The 19357-nt window shown below is 36.4% G+C and overlaps 1 protein-coding gene and 1 pseudogene across 1 annotated transcript in view; both read right to left on the bottom strand.

The window, feature by feature from the left end:
- STK3 (serine/threonine kinase 3) overlaps positions 1-19357 on the bottom strand; it is a 324871-nt gene that overhangs the window by 200934 nt on the left and 104580 nt on the right. The window lies entirely within an intron of this gene.
- LOC114895318 lies at positions 16581-17835 on the bottom strand (annotated as a pseudogene).

Raw genomic sequence — 19357 nt, 5'->3', positions numbered from 1 at the left:
GGATCTGGAGTTCACTGCCTAGGTTCTAATCCTGGTTCTTCCAATTATTAGTTACTTAGTCTCTATACCTTACTTTTATCATCTATAAACTGTAGATAATAGTAATAACACCTACTTCACAGAACTGTTTGAGGATTAAATATTAGTACACGCAAAACTTGTAAAACATAACCAGAAAAAGAAATAAAGTACTGGCATATGCTACCACGTGGATAAAAAAACATTATGCCAAGTGAAAGAAGCAAGACACCAAAGACCACATATTGCATGATTCCTCGTATGAAATGTCCAGAATAGCTAAGTCCACGGAGATAGAATACAGACTGGTGGTTGCTGGGGTCTGGAGGGAATGAGGATAAAATGATTAACGACTACTGAGCTTTATTTTGCAGTGATGGAAGTACTTTAGAGCTAGGTAGAGGTGGTATTTACACAACACTGTGAAGGTACTAAATGCTGCTGAATTGTTCACTTTAGAATAGAGAATTTTATGTTACATGAATTCCTTCTCAATAAATTTAAATTAAATTAAAAAAGAAAGAAGTAATAAACTATTTATTGACTCCTTCAAAAAATATTCAGAACAATGGTAGGCATGTAGAAAAGGTTCAATAAATGTTAGCTATATAAATTATTATCCATACCACAAAAACTTGTAAGTACACAGGATAATATGTTATATTCCAAAAATTTTAATAATACACAAAAACTTAGAGTTTTATCTTTACTTTTAAGTATTCATTTTATAATTTATTTCTTTTAAATTCATCATGAGATTATGTAATTCATCTACCAGGAACTCTTTTTCTCCAAAAAAAGATATTCATACAAAAAATACACATGAAAAATAGCAACTAAAAAATTACTTTGTATATTTACTGTTCCATGTTATCCAAGTTATAAGAGTAATTTTGACATACAGTCCTTATGTGTTTAACTACCTGGAAAAAAAAAGTAGCTAAATTATTAAGAAAATACACACAAAATGGCAACCAAAGACCTATTTTGTAAATTTAACCACACAAATTATAACTATTATACTGTTATACTCAGATGTTAAAATAATGTAATTTGTAAAATACCACTAAAAGATTTACACATGTATTTACACACTCAGTGGAAGGTTCAATTTGCAATGAATCAGAAAAATTCTTCACGATGGAAGACAAAATGGGAATCAAGAACTGGATCAGCCCAGGGAAAGCAAATAAAAAAGAACATAAAATCATAAGGCTCCATTTATGGCTATCAGAGATCACTAATTCATATTCCTGTTTTAGGGCAAAAAAGAAAGTATTCCATATTCCAAACTTGAAGCCTTTATCCTATAGCTTAGGGAAAATATGTCAATAAATGAAGAGATCACAGTCAGCTCCCAAACCATCAATTATAGCAGCCAAAAGACCAAGTCTGAAAACGCTTCACCTCAAATAAAAGGCTACTAGAAGAAACTAGGAGGCACTTTCTACTAATATCTCAAAAGAAAAACCATGAAATGCTCCAAAGGCAAGAGAATAGTTCATATTTTCCATTTCTTTGCCTCACATATTTGTTTTACTATTACAAGGCTTTTTGTTTTCTTTGTCATGCCTAATGTTTGTCTTATAAATTTCCATTAAATGTGTTACAGAAGGTTCCTGTTGAGAATGATAACTATATTTCAAATATACATTTAACAACAAAAAGAAATTGTCATTAATAATTTTAATATGAAATTAAATTATTGAAATAAACTTTGAAATATTATATGTTGACATCAAGTCAAAGAATTGGGGCATGAAGCATGTAACCTTTACTGGATCAAAAGCAGAATTTAGGTTAAGCTTTTTAAAACAGCCAAATATTTAACAATGGAAGAAAAATACACATTATTGCTTTATGAATAAAAATACAAGGTTTGTGGGAAATAAAGCATTCTACTTTCTATATCACGCATCAACATTGTTAATAGCGTTACACTACATGTGGTATGAGAAAAAACTTTACAACTATAAATATTTTTTAAATGTTATCTTTTCCTCTGAAGATCTTTAATAACTTCCTAAAATTATTTAAATGTGATTCACACTAAACAGAGATGTACTTTTCCCACATCTCAGTTCCATTGAATAAAAATATTATGCATTCTGTATGCCCTCCGATCTGTATGTCTAATATCTAGAGAGTTGGGTTAGCTGTGGCAAACAGTATGGTTTTATTAAATTAAACACTGAATTATTTACCATATGAACTAGCAATTAAAAGCAAGAACTCAGATATTTGTACATCCCTGCTCAAGGTTCATGGTGGCATTATATACAATAACCAAAAGGTGGAAACAAACCCAAGTAGCCATCAATTGGATGAATGGATAAACAAAATGTTGCATATACACACAATGGAATACTATTCAGGCTTAAAAAAAGAATGAAATTTTGACACATGCTACAACATGGATGAACCTTGAAGATATGCCAAGTAAAAGAAGTCAGACACAAAAGGACAATATTACATGATTCCACTTACACGAGGTGCTTAGAACAGTCAAATTTATAGAAACAGAAAGAATGGTGGTTACTTAGGACTGGGGAGAGGGAGTAATAGAGAGCTACTGTTTAATGAGTACAGAGTTTCAGTTTGGGATGTTGAAAAAGTTCTAGGGGTGAATAGCAGTGATGGCTGCAGAACGATGTGAATGTATTTAATGCCACTTAAAGGTGGTTAAGATGGTAAATTTATGTTGTACGTATTTGACCACAATAAAAAAAAAAAAGAAAAATCTTTAAAATAAAGTTCTGGAAATGGATGGTGGTGATGGTTGTACAACAACGTAAAGGTACAGCTGATCTTTGAACAACATGGGCTTGAACTGCACAGGTCCACTTATATGCAGATTTTTTCAATAACTACTATATGTGTCATCGACTTGTACACTTAAAAATGGTTAAAATGGTAAATTTTATGTTATGTATATTTTCCAACAATTGTTTTTTAAAAAGTTGGGTGAAGTCTTTCAGTAGTTTCACTCTTAACTGATTATTTTTAGAGCAGGTCAGAATATAGTTGGCTAAGAGGTTTCTGAACACTTTGTAAGCAACTGAACTACCACTACAGCTAACCAGAGCTCCTAAACCAAGCACTGCCTAGCAAAAGCATTACTGCCCTTCAACCTACTGGCCCTGACTAAGCCTGGCAACCATACAGAATGCTTTATATTGCTACTGCAGCAGTAAGCGATGGGATCTTAAAATACAGCACTTGATGGTCAAAGCATGAGCATGTTATAAACAGAATATACTTTAAATCCGTTTTCCCCAAGGCTAATGACCACACCCTCACCCTCAATCACATTCCCTTCCTCTTTGACCAGGGCCTTGTGTTATTGTTTGTCATCTTTGGCCCCACTCCTTATATCTTTAATCCTCTCCCTGAGTCCTTCATCTCATTCTAAAGTCAGATTAAGTCCCCTCATCCTATTAAAATCTTTCCTCAACCCTGATGCCTTTAAACTATCTCCCGAACTTCTCTCCTCTTCTTGGTTGCCAAATACCTAAAATAGATTCTACTGGTGCTGCTTTCTACTCCCCTACTTCCCCTTCATTCCTTGATCCCTCAGGAATCGGCTTCTGCCCTACCACTCAATTAAATTACACTCCTGAAAGTGAACCATGACCTCCAATCTGATAATCTCTTCATACTACCCAACCTAAAGGCAAAAATGGCAAACAGTGATAAAAAGTCATCAGTCACCTCCTTCTTAAAACTCTTCTCTCCCTTGCCTGAAACACCATGTTCTCCTAATTCTTCTCTTACTCTCTAGATTCTCTTTTACCTCCCTCCTCCAAACCCCCAAATATGGGTACTGTTATTCTGTCCTTCATCATTTTTTCCTTCTCAGAAGTTTTCTTCTTGAAATTTTGCAAAATATTTTATAAAATGCAGAATGCCATCGGCACAAGGGACACTAGAAGGACTCAGGTAGTTGGAGAACAACTACATTTATGTCAAAAGCTAATTAGCTGGCAAAAGAGGAATGCTTCCCTACTGCACATGCATATACCAGTGTTCAAGGTTAAGAAAACCACATTTGTATTTTTTGGCAGGTAAAATACATTTTAAATGAAAAAAACATTTACAATGTTTTCCTTTTTAAATGACTGTACCGCTAGAAGGAAGTATCTAACAATCTGCTCATTATTAATTGCATGTTTTCTGATATGGTTAATTATTTAGGCTTGATGCAATCATTCAGCTGGTTAAGACTACTTACTTGATACAAAGTTAAAGATAGGATGTATAAGTTGCAATGTAAGTATCAGTTTCTTAAGGCTCAAAAATAATTTCCTCTAAAAGAGTGTTTAAAAAATTTCATATAGAAATAAAAATGAAATCCATACAGAATTGATGTTATACCTTAATTTAAAAGTTGTCAGAATATTTATAGTCTTTAAAAGTATAATTTATGATAATTAGTAGGTAATAATTTATTAGTATTAAATATTAAAACCAAGGCATTTTTACACACTTTAGGGTTGTTGACTAGCAATGACTCCTTTTTGTAAAATTTTTTTTGAATGAAAGATTCTTTAAATTCTATAATGCTTTCACAAGCTTCACACACATGATTTCACATAATCCCATAATAACCCTTTTTCCCCTTACCCCTATAAGCAATGGCTTCTTTAAGTTGTTCCCTTTTGCCTTAAAAAAGGACACTACTCATTTTAAAGCTCTATCATAGAAGTAGAATATATAAAATTATTTCATTTAAGCAATTTTCTAAACATGTTAGGGCTCAAAACACTTAAGAATATGGGGAAGCTCCCAAGATACAGTGCTAAATGAAAAATGAAAATTACAAAACAACACAATCTCATGATTCCAATTCTGGTTAAAAACAGCACGTTCTCATGGTCATGATATATATGCAAAGCAAACAGGAATACCATATACCAAATGCTAACTGTGAATCTCTAGGCAGAACAAGTGCAAGTGATTTTTATTTTCTTGTTTATATTTTGCTTTCTTTCTTTCTTCCTTCCTTCCTTTCCACAATAAACATGCATTACATTTGTAGTTGGGCTTCCTGGAAGAATAAACTCTACATTCCATTCAATTTTCTGCCTTATATTTTGACAGTGGAAAAAAGACCATCTCCCAAAGTTGTACAGAATGGTTTTAAGCATTTTCAGTGTTCTCATGCACCTGATCCATCAACAAACCCTGTTAATCTACTTTTAAAAATATACCAGAAACCAACTACTTCTCACTATCTTCACTGCTTTTAACATCCTCATCCAATCATCTCTTGCATGGTTCATAGAAGTCTCCTAAACTAGTTTATGTGATTCCACCCTTGTAACTCTCCAGGCTATTCATTCTCATGTCACTCCTCTACTCAGAAATCCTCAATGACTTCTCACCTATTCAGAATAAAAGCCTAAGTATTTACTATAACCTTCAAGTCTCTATGATCCGCACCTGGAGTTACCACACTCCCACTTCAGGACCACTGAACTTGCAGTTAGTTGCCTCTACCTGGTATATTCCGTACACAGATATCTTCATTTTCTTTAAGTTTTTATTCAAGTGTCATCTCCTTAGTGAGGCCTTCACTAGCAATCCAGTACTGTACGTCAACCACTCCACTCCGTCGCTGAAATTTCCTATCTCACTTCCCTGCATTATTTTTTCTACTGCAGGACTTATTACTAACATACTAGATGTTGTATTTACTTCTCTTCTTTATTATCTCTCTCCCTCATTAGAATACAAAAGCAATAAAGAGAATTTTTCATCTTTTTTTTTTGCTGCTGCATCCTCAGCACCTAGAACAGTCCCTAGCACATAGTAGGTGCTCAGTAAATATCTGCTAAATGAATGAATAAATGCATTCCTTTGTAAAGCCAAAGCTTCTAGGTCACGGTAATAGTTGACTCACCTAATGTCATGAAATGACTGCAACTCATTTATTCATATTCTGAAAATCAGTATCTAAAATGATGTTATAGAGGGCTAAGAGGTGAAGAACAGCTATGGTAAACAATAATGTAGCCATATTTTCTCAAGCCTAGAAAGAAGCATCCAGGATCTTCTCTTCAAAATTCAGCAATAAAATTATGACCTGATTTGTTATATCAAAGGTTCTCTGGGAGATCACATTGCTGTTATTGTTGATACTAAAAAGTAAGCAATATTGGCTAAAACCACACAGTTACTCTTCTAAGTTTTCCACTAGCATATTCAATTCCACTCTATAAGGCTGGATATAAAACTTTCCTTATATATAAACAAAAAACAAGCTGAATATCATACTTCTCTGCACCTGAGTATCTGTTATCTAAAAGATCTTGGGATATTTTATAAACATCAATCAATGCAGTGCAAAGAAAGCTAAGGCGGAATAGGCAATTAGATACTGTGAAAAACTGGAGGCAATCAGAAGAAATACAGTCCATGGTGGCAGTGACACAAGCTAAGCAGGAGGTATGGATAATCTGGGTAAGTGCCATGGAAAAATAAATATCATGATTGGACTGGAGGCAAATGGAAACAGTTCAAATTGGCTTCGTACAGTACTCTGTGGAACATATGACGTCCATATGTCCATTACCAACAAACTGAAACATGGAAAATAACAAAAGCCAATGCTGTGATGGCTATAAGAACACACCCAATGCCAGTCTCTACCACACCACAGCAGCATAACTTACTACAGCTGCCAGGTAAGCTGGCTAAGAAGTCAGAAGCAATAAGAAAAGAAAAGGGGAAAGACCTAACTATAAACTGCTCTCTTTCTGTACAGAAGAAAAAGCCGGGATCTACACTAGAAAGTAAAATGTGGCCAAAGTCAAGGCTGAAAGTAAAGTGCATTTTTTTTTCCGTGGAGTTCCCAAAAGTATAAAATACTTTAGAATTAAAGAGGTCAGCATGTTATGCAAAACTACAAATGACTTAAGATTCAAAGAACTAAATAAAATAAGAATATGATAGGATGGAATAACATCCAAGAAAAAAGTGTAAACGTGACCTTTCAAATTCGAAACACACAATAGAGAACTAAAACAAACTGACCAAAAGATGTGCTAGGAATCCATTATGTTGTATGTCAGTGCTAACAAGCCTACCAAATTTTCTTTTCATATTCTCTACCCTCCAAAGTGGTTCATCTTCAAGATAAAATCATCGTTGATATGAAAGAAGTAGCGCTTAGGCAAATATCATGAAGACCAATATATGCAGCAAAGCCAAAACTATAAAAAAAACTTACAAAAAGTAAACTAACATCTTAGAGCCTATCTGGTAGTCCTGACCTTTTCAACCAATCAAAACCAGATAGTCCCAGCCAGGTGAACTGCATAAAAATAAACTCGGCCCTAATTCAGAAATATATTGGTTGTCACTCACTGAAACTATATAGTAATAAAATCCAGCAGTTAAAAATACATAACTATTTTATAGTATCAATAAATATCAATGTCATTCCTGTTTCAACCTGACTTCCCATTCTACCCTCAAACCCCCAAACTTGAAACCAAGTACAATTTCTTGAGTAGCTGGAGTGTGGTTAAGGAAAGGAAGCTATGCTTGTTTGTAAGGAATCTGCCATTTCCTCCCTGCCAAAACACTTGTTTAAAAAGTCATGTAATATTTCTATTAAATTGTAAATGCAGCCGACAAGGAAATGGCCTACTGCAGTGTATTACCTTTGTGGCAGTGCCAACAGGCCTACAGCAAAATAGTGCACATGATAATTTCAACATGCATTCCCAAGTAACAAAATTGTGCTTTACATAAATACCACAGAACCTGAGCAAGATCCAGAAAAAGCAATGAAAATTTGCCCAAGCTTTCATGCTTGCCTATATCAATTGTATGTCATAACTAAAGCAAAATAGAAAAGCATCTACATATGTCCAAGAAGCTTGTGAAGTTAGATCATATAACCCTGGGAAAACTATTGCAACTTAAATCTGTGTATTTCTTGTTAACCACTGTAACAACTCACTAATAAAAATTAAGAAAAACTGTGGGTATCAAATGAACCAAAATGTACTAACTACATACAAGTCCTTAAAGACTATAATGCAACTTATTAACAGGAACATATGTTCAGTGTAAGCCACAATTGTTATGTTAAACTACTTCTTCCTTTGATATCACTCATTTGATTACAGAATTTAAGAGATCCACAAACCTTCCAATTAAAATGGTGACCTTCAGTTTATAAGTCACTTAACTGCAATGCTTATAAAGTCACCTCTGATCATTTATCCCTTACCTTTCATTACATAGCACAACTACATGTAATTATGCTATTTAAATGATCCCAGATGTAATGAAGATGATTCTATTTATGTAAAAGTTATACTGAAAACCAAGTAAAGATAAACAAATAATCTGTAATTAATATAGTCCTCTAGGACAGCTGAAAATTCTACTCTGCAAGAATTTAACTAAAATACATAGTTTTTGTTTAAGTCAGATGTGTCTGACTTACAAGTGTCTGACTATCTTCATTTTTAAAAATATGTCTGATCAGCCATGATTTCAAAAGTCAAGTTTGCTACAGACAGCATTTCCTCCAAAAACATCATGAATTAAGTGTTGTACACTTGAAATTACAGAGTCAACACCTGCCCTCAGATACCACCCAACCTCCTAACACAAACACACCTAGATATTTACGTCTTCTAAAATAAATGTTAGCCTAAACAGTTTCTATGACTGGTTTAAAAACAAAACACAACAAAACTTACTATGATCAATATAGTAAGTCTATACAATTGCTTTTAAGACCCTCAACAGGGTTAATGATTATATCCCCATTAGCAAACCAAAGCTACTGTCCAAAGGCCAACATTAAGTCTTTCTGATCTCCAGGATCTAAAGTGCCCCCCCCAAAATAATAAATAAATAAAATAATAAATAAATAAAATAATAAATAAATAAATGTGTATATATATATATATATATATATATATGTATGTATGTACGAATTAAATCAATTTAAAACTGATATTTTATAGAGACACAGATGTAGAGAACAAATGTATGGACACCAAGGGGGGAAAGTGGGGTGTTGGTGTGATGAATTGGGAGATTGGGACTGACATATATACACTAATATGTATGAAATAGATAACTAATAAGAACCTGCTGTATAAAAAATAAATAAATAAAAAATAAAATTGAAATTTTAAATAAATAAACTGCACTTAGTAAAAGTTTGAAAGTCAAGCCATGAGCAAGGATAGGGCTTTCAAGTTGTATTTAATTAGCGTTTACTTTCATTTTTCAGTTTATTTCACTCTTATTCTAACCTACAAGTACAACATTATTATTGTATGAAAGAAGAATCTGAGCTTGCTAGATTTCAAAATTACCACCACAAAGTGTCTTTGAGATAAGAAAGGTAATTGAGCACATATTCAACAAAAACGTTTATTCGATGCTCTTATGTAAGTCACTCCACTAGGTTCAATTAGACACACAAAAATGAAATACACTTGCATTTAAAACTTAGATCTAATAGAGGAAATAAGACAACATAATCATTACTATAATACAAAGTAAGTTTAAAAAAAAATAAAAGACAGAGAAAAGGTGAGAATTCAGAGAAAAAAAAGATTTTTTTAAATCAGTGGAATGAGGAAATTCAGACAGTAATTAGACATACCTAAAACTAACCTTTCCAGAAGTAAAAGAGTATTAGGGGTTTGGGGGGAAATCATAGATGCCATATGCATATATAGTTACTGGTTCCAGATTAAAACACAGAACAGTGACATGCTATAATAAAGTAAATACTAAACAAAACCACATCCTAAATACACAATATAATAAGAAACTCTCTTGAGGGTCACCAATATTATTACTGACAGCCATAGTTCTCAATCTTTGGGGGTCAAGAAACTCTTATTTTCATTGATGAAAACTGTGAACTCTCTCACCAACAAAATGCACATCTACACACAAACCAATATTTAACTGAAATTTTGGGGGTCCAATGACTCTGAATTCTCTGCTCCAGAAAAAATTCATTCTACTCTCTTGTGAATCACAGTTTCCATTACTGAGCAAGTATACAGTGAAAATGAAGTAGAAAACATCTGTATATCACAGTCTGACCTGAGGTTAGAAAAGAGAGTCTACATGTCTCTGTGGCCTCATGGGCTCATTATTTCCATACTGTTTCCAGTGGAGGCTGCAGAAGTCATCTCAGCAGCCATAAGTAAGGGCTTTAAAGCTTTCAGCAACCTCCCGCAGCTGGCAATAAGCTCCCTTGGGTACTGCATAAGGTCCCAATACCGCCAAACCTACTCGATAACCCCAAACAAAATAAGGTGATGATGAAGCAATTGCCTGATCCTTTCCATAGCCAAAAGCTCCCTAAGTGGATTGACATGTACACGCTGCTACATTTAAAAGGGATAACCAACAAGGACCTACTGTATAACACAGGGAACTCTGCTCAATGTTATGTGGCAGCCTGGATGGGAGGGGAGTCCGGGGAAGAATGGATACATGTATATCTATGGCTGAGCTGCTTTGCTGTGCACCTGAATCTATCACAACACTGTTAATCAGCTATACTCCAATATAAAATAAAAAGTTAAAAAAAAAAAGCTACTCTCTGCAAGAACTTGAACTATTTTAATATCTCAATTTGAGACTTGAAAACTTAATAATGCTACCTAATATTTCTAAAGTATTTACTATTTTACATGTATTGCTCACTTACATTGTCTTATATGATCTTCACAACAATTCAGTGAACTGGAAAATTAATTGAGCGTCCACTATAACTAACTGACAGATAACAGAATTGAGTCAGGACTCACAAGTCTCAAACGCCAGGTCACACCACTATCATGTGGCAACAAGGAAAGCATTATGGCATTGGAAGAAATCAGATTTCCAAAGATACAGTGATTCTTCCTCTTCAGATGCAAGTTACAAACCAATACTTGGTCACGAAATCAACTGAATGGATTTGGACCACTTTTTTTTTTTTAATGAAAAGATGAAATACAGTAGAAGAAGAGAAGACTGTGATAGAACAGAAATCAGAGTGGATCACAAACACTGATTCATAGTATGAAATATATTTCACATGTGACCCATTATGAACATGCATAGGTAAGTACTGTTTTATGTATATTTTGTTTCAACTGTGTGCACACACATACATGCACACATGTGCATAATAGGTCACAATGTGAAATATATTTCATACTATGGATCAGAGTCAAAAAATTATGAAATGCAGTGCAAGCAACAACTACAATCCTGCAGCCTGTGGAACAATAACCACATTCACAGAAAGATAGACAAGATGAAAAGGCAGAGGGCTATGTACCAGATGAAGGAACAAGATAAAACCCCAGAAAAACAACTAAATGAAGTGGAGATAGGCAACCTTCCAGAAAAAGAATTCAGAATAATGACAGTGAAGATGATCCAGGACCTTGGAAAAAGAATGGAGGCAAAGATCGAGAAGATGCAAGAAATGTTTAACAAAGATGTAGAAGAATTAAAGAACAAACAAACAGAGAAAAACAATACAATAACTGAAATGAAAACTACACTAGAAGGAGAAAACAGCAGAATAACTGAGCCAGAAGAACGGATAAGTGACCTGGAAGACAGAATGGTAGAATTCACTGCTGCGGAACAGAATAAAGAAAAAAGAATGAAAAGAAATGAAGACAGCCTAAGAGACCTCTGGGACAACGTTAAACGCAAAAACATTCGCATTATAGGGGTCCCAGAAGGAGAAGAGAGAGAGAAAGGACCCGAGAAAATATTTGTAGAGATTATAGTCGAAAACTTCCCTAACATGGGAAAGGAAATAGCTACCCAAGGCCAGGAAGTGCAGAGAGACCCATACAGGATAAACCCGAGGAGAAACACGTCAAGACGCACAGTAACCAAACTTGCAAAAAATAAAGACAAAGAAAAATTACTGAAAGCAGCAAGGGAAAAAGGACAAATACCATACAAGGGAACTCCCATAAGGTTAACAGCTGATTTCTCAGCAGAAACTCTACAAGCCAGAAGGGAGTAGCATGATATACTTAAAATGATGAAAGGGAAGAACCTACAACCAAGATTACTCTACGCAGCAAGGATCTCATTCAGATTCGGTGGAGAAATCAAAAGCTTTACAGACAAGCAAAAGCTAAGAGAATTCAGCACTACCAAACCAGTTCTACAACAAATGCTAAAAGAACTTCTCTAAGTGGGAAACACAAGAGAAGAAAAGGACCTACAAAAACAAACCCAAAACAACTAAGAAAATAGTAATAGGAACATAGCTGTCGATATTACCTTAAACGTGAATGGATTAAATGCTCCAACCAAAAGACACAGGCTCACTGAATGGATACAAAAACAAGACCCATATATATGCTGTCTACAGGAGACCCAGTTCAGGCCTAGGGACACATACAAACTGAAAGTGAGGGGATGGAAAAAGATATTCCATGTAAATGGAAATCAAAAGAAAGCTGGAGTAGCAACACTCATATGAGATAAGATAGACTTTAAAATAAAGAACATTACAAGAGACAAGGAAGGACACTACATAATGATCAAGGGATGAATCCAAGAAGAAGATATAACAATTATAAATATATATGCACCCAACATAGGAGCACCTCAATACATAAGGCAAATGCTAACAGCCATAAAAGGGGAAATCGACAGTAACACAGTCATAGTAGGGGACTTCAACATCCCACTTTCAACAATGGACAGATCATCCAAAATGAAACTAAATAAGGAGACACAAGCTTTAAATGATACATTAAACAAGATGGACTTAATTGATATTTATAGGACATTCCACCCCAAACCAGCAGATTACACTTTCTTCTCAAGCGCACACGGAACATTCTCCAGGATAGATCACGTCTTGGGTCACAAATCAAGCCTCAGTAAACTTAAGAAAACTGAAATCATATCAAGCATCTTTTCTGACCACAATGTGGTGAGATTAGAAATCAATTATGGGAAAAAAATGTAAAAAACACAGACACGTGGAGGCTAAACAATACGTTACTAAATAATCAAGAATTACTTAAGAAATCAAAGAGGAAATCAAAAAACACCTAGAGACAAATGACAATGAAAACATGATGATCCAAAACCTATGGGATGCAGCAAAAGCAGTTCTAAGAGGCAAGTTTATAGCTATACAAGCCTACCTCAAGAAACAAGAAAAATCTCAAATAAACAATCTAACCTTACACCTAAAGGAACTAGAGAAAGAAGAACAAACAAAACTCAAAGTTAGCAGAAGGAAAGAAAACATAAAGATCAGAGCAGAAATAAATGAAATAGAAACAAAGAAAACAACAGCAAGGATCAATAAAACTAAAAGCTGGTTCTTTGAGAAGATAAACAAAATTGAAAAACCATTAGCCAGACTCATCAGGAAAAACAGGGAGAGGACTCAAATCAATAAAATGAGAAATGAAAAAGGAGAACTTACAACAGACACTGCAGAAATACAAAGCATCCAAAGATACTACTACAAGCAACTCTATGCCAATAAAATGGACAACCTGGAAGAAATGGACAAATTCGTAGAAAGGTATAACCTTCCAAGAATGAACCAGGAAGAAATAGAAAATATGAACAGAGCAATCACAAGTAATGAAATTGAAACTGTGATTAAAAATCTTCCAACAGACAAAAGCCCAGGACAGATGGCTTCACAGGTGAATTCTATCAAACATTTAGAGACGAGCTAACACCCATCCTTCTCAAGCTCTTCCAAAAAATTTCAGAGGAAGGAACACTCCCAAACTCATTCTATGAGACCACCATCACCCTGATACCAAAACCAGACAAAGATACTACAAAAAAAGAAAATTACACACCAATATCACTGATGAATATAGATGCAAAAATGCTCAACAAAATATTAGCAAACAGAATCCAACAACACATTAGAAGGATCATACACCATGATCAAGTGGGGTTTATCCCAGGCATGCAAGGATTCTTCAGTATATGCAAATCAATCAATGTGATACACCATATTAGCACGTTGAAGAATAAAAACCATATGATCATCTCAATAGATGCAGAGAAAGCTTTTGACAAAATTCAACACCCATTTATGATAAAAGCTCTCTAGAAAGTGGGCATAGAGGGAAGCTGCCTCAACATAATAAAGGCCATATACAACAAACCCACAGCAAACATCATTCTCAATGGTGAAAAACTGAAAGCATTTCCTCTAAGATCAGGAACAAGACAAGGATGTCCACTCTCACCACTATTGTAAAACATAGTTTTGGAAGTCCTAGCCATGGCAATCAGAGAAGAAAAAGAAATAAAAGGAATATAAATTGGAAAAGAAGAAGTAAAACTGTCACTGTTTGCAGATGACATGATACTATACATAGAGAATCCTAAAGATGCTACCAGAAAACTACCAAAGCTAATCAATGAATTTGGTAAAGTTGCAGGATACAAAATTAATTCACAGAAATCTCTTGCATTCCTATACACTAATGATGAAAAATCTGAAAGAGAAATTAAGGAAACACTCCCATTTACCACTGTAACAAAAAGAATAAAATACCTAGGAATAAACCTACCTAGGGAGACAAAAGACCTGTATGCAGAAAACTATAAGACACTGATGAAAGAAATTAAACATGATACCAACAGATGGAGAGTTATACCATGTTCTTGGATTGGAAGAATCAATATTGTGAAAATGACTCTACTACCTAAAGCAATCTACTGATTCAATGCAATCCCTATCAAATTACCAATGGCCTTTTTTACGGAACTAGAACAAAAAAATCTTAAAATCTGGGGCTTCCCTGGTGGCGCAGTGGTTGAGAGTCCGCCTGCCAATGCAGGGGACACGGGTTCATGCCCCAGTCCAGGAAGACCCCACATGCCACGGAGCAGCCAGGCCTGTGAGCCATGGCCGCTGAGCCTCGCGTCCAGAGCCTGTGCTCCGCAACGGGAGAGGCCATAACAGTGAGAGGCCCACGTACCGCCAAAAAAAAAAAAAAAAAAAAAAAAAATCTTAAAATCTGTATGGAGACACAAAAGACCCCGAATAGCCAAAGCAGTCTTGAGGGAAAATAACGGAGCTGGGGGAATCAGACTCCCTGGCTTCAGGCTATACTACAAGGCTACAGTAATCAAGATAATATGGCACTGGGACAAAGACAGAAATATAGATCAATGAAACAAGATAGGAAGCCCAGAGATAAAGCCACCCACCTATGGATACCTAATCTATGACAAAGGAGGCAAGGATATACAATGGAGCAAAGACAGTCTCTTCAATAAGTGGTGCTGGGAAAACTGGACAGCTACATGTAGAAGAATGAAATTAGAACACTCCCTAACACCATACACAAAAACAAACTCAAAATGGATGAAAGACCTAAATGTACGGCCATACACTATAAAACTCTTAGAGGAAAACATAGGAAGAAAACTCTTTGACATAAATCACAGCAAGATCTTTTTTGACCCACCTCCTAGAGTAATGGAAATAAAAACAAAAATAAACAAATGAGACCTAATGAAACTTCAAACCTTTTGCACAGCAAAGGAAACCATAAAGAAGACGAAAAGACAACCGTCAGAATGAGAGAAAATATTTGCAAACGAATCAACGGACAAAGGATTAATCTCTAAAATATATAAACAGCTCATGCAGCTCAATATTAAAAAAAACAAACAACCCAATCCAAAAATGGGCAGAAGACCTAAACAGACATTTCTCCAAAGAAGACATACAGATGGCCAAGAAGCACATGAAAAGCTGCTCAACATTACTAATTATTAGAGAAGTGCAAATCAAAACTACAATGAGGTAGCACCTCACACCAGTTAGAATGGGCATCATCAGAAAATCTACAAACAACAAATGCTGGAGAGGGTGTGGAGAAAAGGGAACCCTCTTGCACTGTTGGTGGGAATGTAAATTGATACAACCACGATGGAGAACAGTATGGAGGTTCCTTAAAAATCTAAAAATAGAAGTACCATATGACCCAGCAATTCCACTACTGGGCATATACCCAGAGAAAACCATAATTCAAAAAGACACATGCACCCCAATGTTCACTGCAGCGCTATTTACAACAGCCAGGTTATGGAAGCAACCTAAATGCCCATCGATAGATGAATGGATAAAGAAGATGTGATACATATATACAATGGAATATTACTCAGCCATAAAAAGGAACGAAATTGGGTCATTTGTAGAGACGTGGATGAATCTAGAGACTGTCATACAGAGTGAAGTCAGTCAGAAAGAGAAAAACAAATATTGTATATTAACGCATATACGTGGAACCTAGAAAAATGGTACAGATGAACCAGTTTGCAGGACAGAAATTGAGACACAGATGTAGAGAACAAACGTATGGACACCAAGTGGGGAAAGCAGTGGGGGCTGGGGGTGAGGGTGAGATGAATTGGGCAACTGGGATTGACATGTATACACTGATGTGTATAAAATGGATGACTAATAAGAACCTGCTGTATATAAAAAAAAATTCAATGTAATAATATCAATTATTTTTTAAGTATGAAATGTAAATCATCTTTCAATCATTAATAAATCAATTTAAATTGTCTCCTGTGAGTGCTACCACACATATACAGAGAAATACTGCCTTTGTCAGTATCCCACATTAAAATCTTAAATAGATGGAGTCTAGCATAACTTTTTTTTTTTTTAAGTCACTTCCTACAATATACAGAAACACATAAGACACAAAGAAAGCTAAGGAAGCTCTCAGTCCCAGTGTTGGTAGTATAGGGGGAGTTGAAGAAAATGAGCCTTTCCAGTCTCCCAGGGAAAGAAGGGGTGAGAGGACACAGAACGTCACTAGGCCCCTGGTGGTGAGTCCGGTGCTGGGCCCATGCACAGCCTAGTTCTCTACCAAAGCGAAGTGCCGATTTTCCTTGCCACAGCCCTGGCCTTGCTCCCATGCTCATCCTCCAGTTTTCAGAAGTCGTGCAGTTCCCAGAACGGCCCCTTCCTTTAGTTCCCTAACATTTTCACTCAGGGGAGAAGGCTGCTTACCCTGTCGTGGTGTCAGAGTCCCAAGGGAGTTGTCACCCTGCAGGATGGTGAGAGAAGATCTCCCTAGCACCTCGCTGTTTGGTTTCTGTCTGCTGCGCTTAGAACCTGAAAATCAAGGAGTGTCGGGGTCTCTCAAGGGCTTGTCCAAGCGCTGGCTGGCTATAGGGGTCTCTGAGGGATGTCCTGTTTCCTCCTTGGAAAACACCTGCTTGGAAAGGAGTCTCAGTCTGATCCTCAAGGGAAAACTGGGTGCCCAGAGGCAAGTCCAGTTGAGAAGATGAACGTGTCTCTAGGGGCAGAATAGGTTCTGAGGGAAGACTTAAGCTGGGGTCTTCAGTCTCAAATACGTCACTCAGCTGTTTCACCAGTGGGCTTGGGGGCTTTCCGCTGGTCTTCATAGGTGTCCGTGCAATGCCAAGGGTAGGAGAACGGGGATCTGAGTCCTGGGCCTGCTTAGGACCCTCCAGCTGCTCTGCTGCTGGCAGGTTTGGCTGTGGAGAGCTCGCTACCTGGATGGGAGTGCACAGGACACCAGCAATGGGTGAACGTGGGTCTGAAACTTGAGCTAGAAGCTTGTTGTGCAGCGGGCTGCACTGGAATGACTGGGACACTCTTGGCTGAGCCCACCTCAACCAGGAGAAATAGGATGGGGCAGGGCTCAGCCCAGGCAAGGAGGGGGTGCCGGGCCCCAATTCCACCTTTGGGTACAAAGCAGCTCAATCCTCCTAGTATACTTCTTTATCTAAGCAAGACTTAATGGAAATATGTCTCCAACACTACAATTCATATTCACATAATTAGTATGTCAGTGAGAAAATGATGATTGCTTCCTCAGTAGTTACCAAACTAATCATGTTTACAGAGGACTTGGCAACACCAACGGCAAGGTTTGAATATAAATTAACAGTGGGAATTTGCCTTCCCTGTGAAACCCATGGGGTGACCTCAGCAGACTCAACCAAGAGAAGCTGAGATCTGTTTATTCTGTTTTCCTTGCTTATTCATTTCTTTAAGAATAATAACTCTGACTAGACAGAAATATGTTGAAACTGTCACTGTAATAAACCTTAATCCTCAATTTTGGGGCTGGAATGCCTTGTACTCCCATATGTATTAGAACCACAGGGCAGAACAACTCTAACTTTCAAATAGAGTGAAAAACCACATGTCCTGGAAGTAATACTGAAATTCTCCAATGATCCAATTTGCCCACTCCTGTGGATCCTTGGCTATTTCTGATCTGAAAGTATAGTTAGTAGAATCAAGGTATCACTTAAAATAATCAGGCAGAAAAATATAGGGAACAGATAGGGAGGAAGAGAGGCAGTATGAAAAGAAAGAAAAGTAAAAGTATGAAAGGGAGGGCTTCCCTGGTGGCGCAGTGGTTGAGAGTCCGCCTGCCGATGCAGGGGATGCGGGTTTGTGCCCCGGTCCGGGAAGATCCCACATGCCGCGGAGCGGCTAGGCCCGTGAGCCATGGCCGCTGAGCCTGCGCATCTGGAGCCTGTGCTCCGCAACGGGAGAGGCCACAACAGTGAGGGGCCCACGTACCGCAAAAAAAAAAAAAAAAAAAAAAAGTATGAAAGGGATTGTGTGAGCATTCATGTACACACACTGTTAGGCAACAGAGAACAGTCAAAGGAAGTAAAGGCAGCAGTGGGGAGAGGGGAAAAAGGGAAGATGAGGATAAGTTCAAAGGAGAAAAACAAGTAATGTATGTAATGCCAAAATAATAAAAATCATATAGGCGTATGATCCTTTATAATTTGTAATATACATACATACCTATACTTGAATAAAAGTCGTTACAGTATACGGTCTTACATTCTAAACAACTGAATATATATGCACACCCTCTACACACACACACACACACACACACACACACACACACGGAAAGCTAAATAATTCTATCATTAGAATGCTAGTTATCACTGGAATGGAAGTTCCAAGAGAACAGGAAACATACTTGCTCTGCTTACCACTACATCCTCAAAGTCTGACTGGGACATGATAAATGTACCCTAAATATGTGTAGAAGGAAATAAAGAAAAGGGGAACAGAAGTAAAAGAATATAAGAAGAAAATGCGAGGGTACTTGTCTTTAAAAATCAAACATCCATATTCAGGTGACACTGAGTTTCTCTAACACAAAATAACCAACGTAGGATAGCAGATATATTCTCCAACTGGTCCAAAGGTTGACTTCTTGCCTCCACATTAGAATATGCATTTCTCCTATTTTAACGTTAATACTAAATCAAAAATATTTTAATGATTAAATTTTGTATTACTGCT

The sequence above is a fragment of the Monodon monoceros genome, unplaced genomic scaffold (assembly GCF_005190385.1).
Source record: "Monodon monoceros isolate NGI ecotype Baffin Bay Population unplaced genomic scaffold, NGI_Narwhal_1 Super_Scaffold_14, whole genome shotgun sequence".
Taxonomy (NCBI): domain Eukaryota; kingdom Metazoa; phylum Chordata; class Mammalia; order Artiodactyla; family Monodontidae; genus Monodon; species Monodon monoceros.
The sequence above is the reverse complement of the archived record's forward strand: the minus strand, read 5'-3'. Positions and strand labels throughout refer to the sequence as shown.